This window comes from Phoca vitulina, unplaced genomic scaffold, assembly GCF_004348235.1.
Source record: "Phoca vitulina isolate PV1807 unplaced genomic scaffold, GSC_HSeal_1.0 scaffold12, whole genome shotgun sequence".
Lineage (NCBI taxonomy): Eukaryota > Metazoa > Chordata > Mammalia > Carnivora > Phocidae > Phoca > Phoca vitulina.
The window spans coordinates 5,358,025-5,365,324 of NW_022589715.1; the positions used below are offsets into that span (position 1 = coordinate 5,358,025).

The 7,300-nt window shown below is 48.2% G+C and overlaps 1 pseudogene; it reads left to right on the forward strand.

Moving 5' to 3' along the window:
* Positions 1-824: 824 nt before the first annotated feature.
* Positions 825-1,232, forward strand: LOC116635980 (annotated as a pseudogene).
* The last annotated feature ends 6,068 nt before the right edge of the window (positions 1,233-7,300 follow it).

Sequence of the window (7,300 nt, forward strand, 5' to 3'; positions counted from 1 at the left end):
AGGTCCCCTAAGAGGCTGACAGAAGACACCGAAAGGGTGGGCTGGGCTTGCTGCTCTTTCGAGGACCGCATGGACACGAAACAGGGTTGGATGCAGTATCCGGGGCACAAGAAACAAGTTTAGGGGGAAAGGGAGCGATTCTCTCATAGAAGACAGAGGCAGAAAAGAAAAACTATGTCCTGAAGGCTGTTTGGAATTCCTCAAATGACACCATTTGGCATAAGAAGCAAGGACTGTTACTTTCCCAGATGACGGCTTGAACGTGTGATTGTAGAACTGGCCAATTAATTTGGGTGAATAGATTCCAACTACCGAATATCATCAGATACAAGATAAAATGTAAAATAATGTGGTTAACTCTTCAAAAGCCATCCCAGGATTTACATACCTAAACAAATAGTACCTTCCTTGGAGGCTACACGTTATTCCCAAGGTCTGCACCTGCTGAGAACTGTCTTGGACTTCTTTTGGGGACCTTCCTTCATGACCATAGCCCCAGAGCTAGAAAATTCTTGGCCTTTTAGGGAAAATCTAATTTTTAGAAAAGATGCTTATTTGCCACCAAAGACCGGTGGTAGCCCAGGACAGGGCAGGTGGGGGCGTAAGGAAGAGAGATGGAATACAAAGGGGCAAAAGGGAACTTTTGGGGGTGATGGAGGCATTCATGTCTCAACTGAGGTGAAGGGTTTCATGAATATATATATATCTCAAAACTCATCAAAATGTATACTTAAATATGTGCAGTTTATTGTATGTCACTTATATCCCAACAAAGCTAATTTTACCCCTCTCTTCCTCAGCACTGCCATCTGTTACTGGGCATCATGACTGCCCTCAGACCTCTGGTGAAGCCCAAGATCGTTAAAAAGAGGACCAAGAAGTTCATCCAGCACCAGTCAGACCCATATGTCAAAATTTAGCGCAACTGGTGGAAACACAGAGGCATTGACAATAGAGTGCACAGAAGGTTCGACGGCCAGATCTTGATGCCCAACATTGGTCACAGGAGCAACAAGAAAACAAAGCACATGTTGCCCAGTGGCTTCCGGAAGTTCCTAGTCCGCAATGTCAAGGAGCTTGAAGTGCTGCTGACGTGCAAGACACCTCACTGTGCAGAGATTGCTCACAGTGTCTCCTCCAAGAACCACAAAGCTACTGTGGAAAGAGCAGCCCAGCTGGCCATCAGAGTCCCCAATCCCAACGCCAGGCTGCGCAGTGAAGAAATTGAATAGACAGCTTGTTGTGCACGTCGTATTTGTGTTAATAAAACCATAAAACTACCAAAAAAAGCTATTTTTAAAGTCATTTGTTGCAAAGAGTAATGACTAAAGCTCATGATCATGCTCCTTTTTCATTTTTTTTAATGAAAATCTAAGAGAATACTCTTCTGGTGTGTCTGCCAGGCTGACTTGAAGGCAGTTCTCAATGCAGATTGTTTTTTGTTAAAAAAAAAAAAATCACAGAAACAAGTGACCTACTACTATTAAAAGACAGTCTTCATGGGAGTATGTACATCCTGGAACATATGTTTTTAAACCTTGCAGTCATGCCCTGTAATCTAATTTGGAATCCAATGACTTGGTATCTTTTGGTTCTTCTACTCACTGTTGTGAGTGACAGCTCTCTGCATATATAGTGTTCCTTTCACTTAGCTCATCCAGAGAAAGGGTTGAAGAAGAACAAGTATCATTGCTTCCACTAACTGAGGTTTGCATTTCAGATATCCAGGGCCAGCTTTACAGAGCCGGGATTCCAGAAAGATTTCCTGACTGTCTCCCACTCCCACCTCACTCCCACCGAACATTGTCCTCTGACCCATTTGCCAATGTCTGGAAGTCTACCATTAGGAGGATGCTTTCCTTTGGGTTAACAATTCCATTCTCCCAGAATCCCATTGGAAAATAGAGTCCTGGAAGGCAGGCCAGAGTGGGGAGCCTGGAGTTAGCGGAGGGTGCTGTGAGGACACTGTGGCCTCCAAGGGTGGAGGTTGGAGGAAAGGGGAGTCCAGAAAGGGGAGACAAGGTACCACAGAGGGTCTAAACTAAAGCTATTCCCCATTTTTTAGTCATTTATTTTTTCAGAAAGCATTTACTGATTACCAACATCCCCACCTTAGTTTTACCTCTGGATGTAGTACTGAGCACAGCGATATAAAATAGGAAGTTGAGCAAAGTTGATGAGCAAGCTGAACTGCTCTCTCCCGTACCTCAGCAGTGAGAGAGCCGGCCCGGGCGTGAGCAGCTGGTCCCACAGGGACTCAGGGGCCAGGTGCTCACATCACACCTTGAGCAGCAGTTTGGAAGGAAATGAAACAGATTATTGACAAATGAAAGTTTAAGGGAATCGTGAAAACTCTGAATGCAAAGCAGGTGGGGGGTTGCTATTAAAATAGTTCACCTAAAAATAGTCTAATTCCATCTAGGGGCCAAACCCGATTAGGTTTCATGTTCATTTGGGTTCACAGTTTGTCTATAGGCTCCTTTGACTTTGTGGGCCCAACACTGGAAGGGAAGAGGGTGTCCCCTCGATCTCTATGCTCAGCTCATCATCCGAAGCAGAGCCCAAGAATGGAGAGGCTTGGAGACCAGGAAGCAAACATGGAACGTGGAGTTGTCTGGAGCTAGAAAAGGCTTGAAGTGATTTAGAAGGAAAGTTAGCAAGCCCTCCTTTTGATTTGTCTCCCCTCAGACAAATGAGGTTAGAACCACAGTGGGGTGGTCCATAAAATTCCCAAACATTTGGCCTCTCCTGTGGGCCGGGCCCAACACGGCTCAGCCCGGGGCATGTAAAGGAGAGCGAGGCCAGCCCTGCGTGGGGAAGCTTGTTTCGCACTCAGCTGAGGCACAGGGCAGTGGTCTGAGAAACCAAATCCATCCTCGGAGCTCATTCTTGAGTCTGGCAAAGGCATAGCTGCTCAGGGAATTCCACTGCTGAGGGGAGATCATTGAAATCAGAACCCAGGAAGGCGATTGTGCTGGGCACGTTTCATGCCTCCCACCCTCCCTCAGCCCCTTCTTAGAGGAACCGCCCTCTGACACAGGGCTGGGCCCAGGATCCCGGGTGTCTCGACCATGTGACCCTGAGCCCTTGCTGTCCCCTCCAGCACCACAGCAGCCTGGCACAGGGTGGCTCTGGCTGGCCAGTGACCCAGGACCCAAGGCCCTGCGAGAACCGATGGCGGGTCTCTCTCCCAGCAGCACCAGCAGTGGGCGAAGCAGCCTCGCCCAGTTAGGTTTTGCCACAAGAGCTTCATTTGTCACCCCTGCTCTGTGGAATGTCCCTTCCTCCTGGCGATGTAGAGGAGGCCAAAGAGGTTATGGGAGGCCAGAGTCAAGAAGTGACCCAGGAGAGAAGCAAGGAGGAAGCCCATGGCAGGACAGAAAAGCAGACACAGAGGGCAGCGGAGGCCCATGGAGGAGCCTGAAATGCCCGTCACCAGTCCCACGGCAGCGTCCCCCAGGCCAGACAGGATCCAGAACCGCCCTCCGGCCCCTCCTCTGCGAGTTCTGACTCCGGGGGCTCTTGTCTTGCATATCTGTGCAATGTTCCTTATTGCTCTGTGTGGAGCAATATCAAACTCACCCCAAACACCCCCGACTTGGGTGAGCTCGAGGTTTCTCCCCCTCGCTAACGAATGAGCCAGAAGACAATTTCGCAAGAGGTCCCTGGCCTCTGCTGAGCAACAGAAGGCCAAAAGGATGATAGGGTCCCAGGGAGACCAGTGAGGTCCTTTGCCCTCTGGGAGCACAGGGTGAACCTGCAGGCTGTTTCGTTGCTGGGCACTTGGGGTTTTTGTTTTTTTTTTTTCCCCACACAAATCATTTTGCCAAAGTTTAGAGGCAACAATATGGTGCAGTAGAAACAAAACTAGAACAAGGGTCAGGAAATCTGTGCCTCCCTTAATCAGCTCTGCGAGGTTGGCTGAGCAATTTAAGTCCCTGTCCCAGTTTTGTCATCAGAAATGCAGGACGAATAATATTTGCCCTACTGCCTTGAAGATTTTTTGTGAAGATCACATAAAAATAGGCATATGAAGCCTTGGGGGAGCATGGATAAGAGCTATATTATTTTATAAACTGTAAATGACAATGCCAACCGACAAAGGAGTCGCTACCACGCCCCTCTGCCAAACTTGATGGACTCAGCACCAAAGAAGCCAAAAGATGAATGTTTGTATCTCCTGTAAATGAAGACTGTGGCTTCCTGCCAACAACCAAAGTCGCTGTTAATTCCACAAGGGACACTAGCCGAATTAGAATTTGTCCCCCTCCACTGCCTCCCTGTCTCCTCTCTCTCTCTCTTTCTGTCTCTCTCTCTCTCTCTTGCTCACTCTTGGTCTCAATTTCCAGCTGCAGATAACCACACAATCCAGCTGAAATAGAAAATTCTCATGCGGTTTCCAATTCCAAGATTTGTTAATTTACTGGCACATCAGTTGGCTTATATCCTCGGGCTTATTTCCACAGGGTTACAAAAAGGCTGCTTCAGCACCCCACCAGCACATTCTCTCCCAACCACATCCAAAAGCAGGAGGGAAGATTTTGCTTAAATGTCTCTAGGGCATTTCTATCATGAGGGCAGAAAACTTGTCTGGGACTGCGCCCCTCCTCACACACACACCCCCGACACAGAACATGCAGCAAAGAGCCTGGGAAAGGCTCTCAGCGTCTCTAGTAGGAGTGGGCCCCATCAGCAAGAGAAAAGTAGGGGGTGGGGTTGCAAGGCAGTAGCAGAGAGGAGACATCTGTAGGGTTGGCAAGAGAATTTGGGTGCAGAGAATGGAGTTCATTCTCACCAAATGAAGCAGAAGAATTTGTTCCAGGGTATTAACTGGCCAACCAAACTGTGAAGGCTGAAGAAACAGAGTCTGGGTTGGGTATTCAGAAAAGAGTCCTACAGTCACCCCGCTGCCTGGTCTGTGCTCAGAAAGCCACAGGCTCCAGAACCACACTGCCGTGGCCGTGACCAGGAAGCCACCAGCACTGTTGCCACCTCCTTGTCCACACCATGTCTGCTGTGGTCCACACCAGGTTCACGGGCGGCCCATCCCGCCTCTTAACACCCACAAGGCCAGAGACCGGACATTATCTCTGCTCTGTCAGCTACAGAAAAACCAAACACCTCCCCAACCAAATTTGCCAGCAGAAACTTGGCTCCCCCTCAATTCAGTGGTTCAAGATTCATAGGAGAGCATTCAACAGGCAGAACCAAATCACAGCGGAAATTATAGCTGCAAGAGAGTCTGGGAAATGTCCTTGTTCGCTCTTAATCACCTGTGATACAGGGAGGTACTCCAGGGGAAGGAAGGAAGACACTGAGTTCCAACCCCACATAATCAGCCACAGCAACCAACTGTGTCTGCCACACTCTTCTTTGGGCTAGAGTTTCTAACTTTAATTGCATCAATCCATATGTTTAAGGTGGGGGCCAGGGGTGGGGTCTATCCCTGATTCCAGAGGCACAGGACATGACAATCAGCATACCTCATTCTCCTGGCCACAGTAATTGGCTCATGCAGACACATGCCTTAGGACTGTTCAAGCTGATCAACTCGGGACTTTTGCCTAAGCTCCTGGAAAAGAGACTTGCTCTTTCCAGCTGAACATGAACCTGAAAAATCTAGAGCTGCTACATCCATCTTTCATTGCAAGAGAAAAGCCTATCTGAGAATGGAGCCAACTGAGACGAGGCAAAGCCAAGAGACAGAGAGAAGCTGGGATCTGATGACATTTTTGAACCCCTGGATTCAGCCATTCCTGAAGGCTTCTGAGCTTTTCAGGTACATGAGCCAATATCTTTTCTTTTTGTTTAAGTTCATTTTAATTGTCATTTGGTGGGGGTTGGGGGGACACACAGGAATGTTATCCAAGACCCATTTTGATCATTGCCCTGAACGTGCAGGAGGCAGCCACTGGTTTATTGAGACTAGTACCCCAGCTCCTCAAGAGTTAACCACTCACACTGAAATGAGAAAGTCCAGAGACAATGGGGAGAGGGAGCAGCTGGAGCTAGGGTTACAGCATGGACAGCTGTAGCCTTGGCTTGTCTTCATTGATACAAAAACCACTGTCTCTGAATCCCCAGTGAGGGGGTGTTTGTTTTGCTCTGAAAGATGACAAGGGTCTTAACATTTTCTTTGGGAATCCCATTTAGAAGTGATAATAATATCAGAATGCGTTATTCTATTTTCAAATATATATTAAATATATATTTAAAATTTTGCATTTTGAATGAATAAACATTATTTTTAATCAATCAAATAAACTAATTAATAACAATGTATACATTCGTCTTCCTGTCTAGCATCAAAGATGTTGTGCAAATGAACTGCTCAACACACTCAAGCTGGTTTATTTTTTCAACCATCGCCTAAGTGAGGAGAGACGAGGGGCCCAAAGAATCTGATGGTTCTCAGCCTTGAGCACATAACAGGGCAAGGGGACCCTCAGGGAGTCAGTGCACGGGGACCCTGTGCTCTGCTACCAGATCCCCCTTTGGGAATGGAAACCTGATTCCACCAGATGCTGCTAAGATTGTCAGTTGATAGGCCTCAGCTGTCCACCCTCTTTGAGGATTATATTGGTTGAAGATTACTGCCTCATCCAAGGTCACGCTCCTTCCAAGGGCAGCCCGTATCCAATGACTGATGCAGGAGAGAAAGGCCACGCTCCCTCACCCACCTGGGACAAGGGAAGGGCCACCTTCGTTGGCAGGTGTCTCAGTCACCTTCCACTCCAGCCACTCTTGCTCCCTCCCCTTGGTGTGGACCCCAGCAGCACTCCCCAGTAAACACCCTGCTCTCTACCCCCCTTCTCAGAATCTGCCTCCCAGGAGACCCCTGCAGACCCGCATCTCGGACAGCAGCTGCTGGACTTAGGGGTTCAACCAGGTATAACAGAAAAAGATTCCAAACCAATTTCCATACTTCTCAACCGCATCTCAATTCCTGCTGCTCCCCATCCCTGCCCCATCTTCTTGTGCAAATAAAATTATCCTTCATGGTCCAGCTTCATGGCCCACCTTCTCTACGAAAACTCCCCAGAACCCCCCAGCAGCAGTGGGCTCTCCCTGTCCTGAGCTCCCACAGCATTTTGTGGGTGCCTCATTCAGGATGCGTCACCTGCTTGGGTTTTTGAAGTTTTACATTGTTAGTTTCTGCCACTGAGTCTTTGAGTCAGTGAGGTACCTCCTCTGAGCCAATTTCCTGTTCTATTAAATGGGAGCAACGATACTTCAGAGGATAAGATAAGCCAACAGCCCCTACCCCAGCATCTGGCCCCCGAAAAAATTCAATATGCCA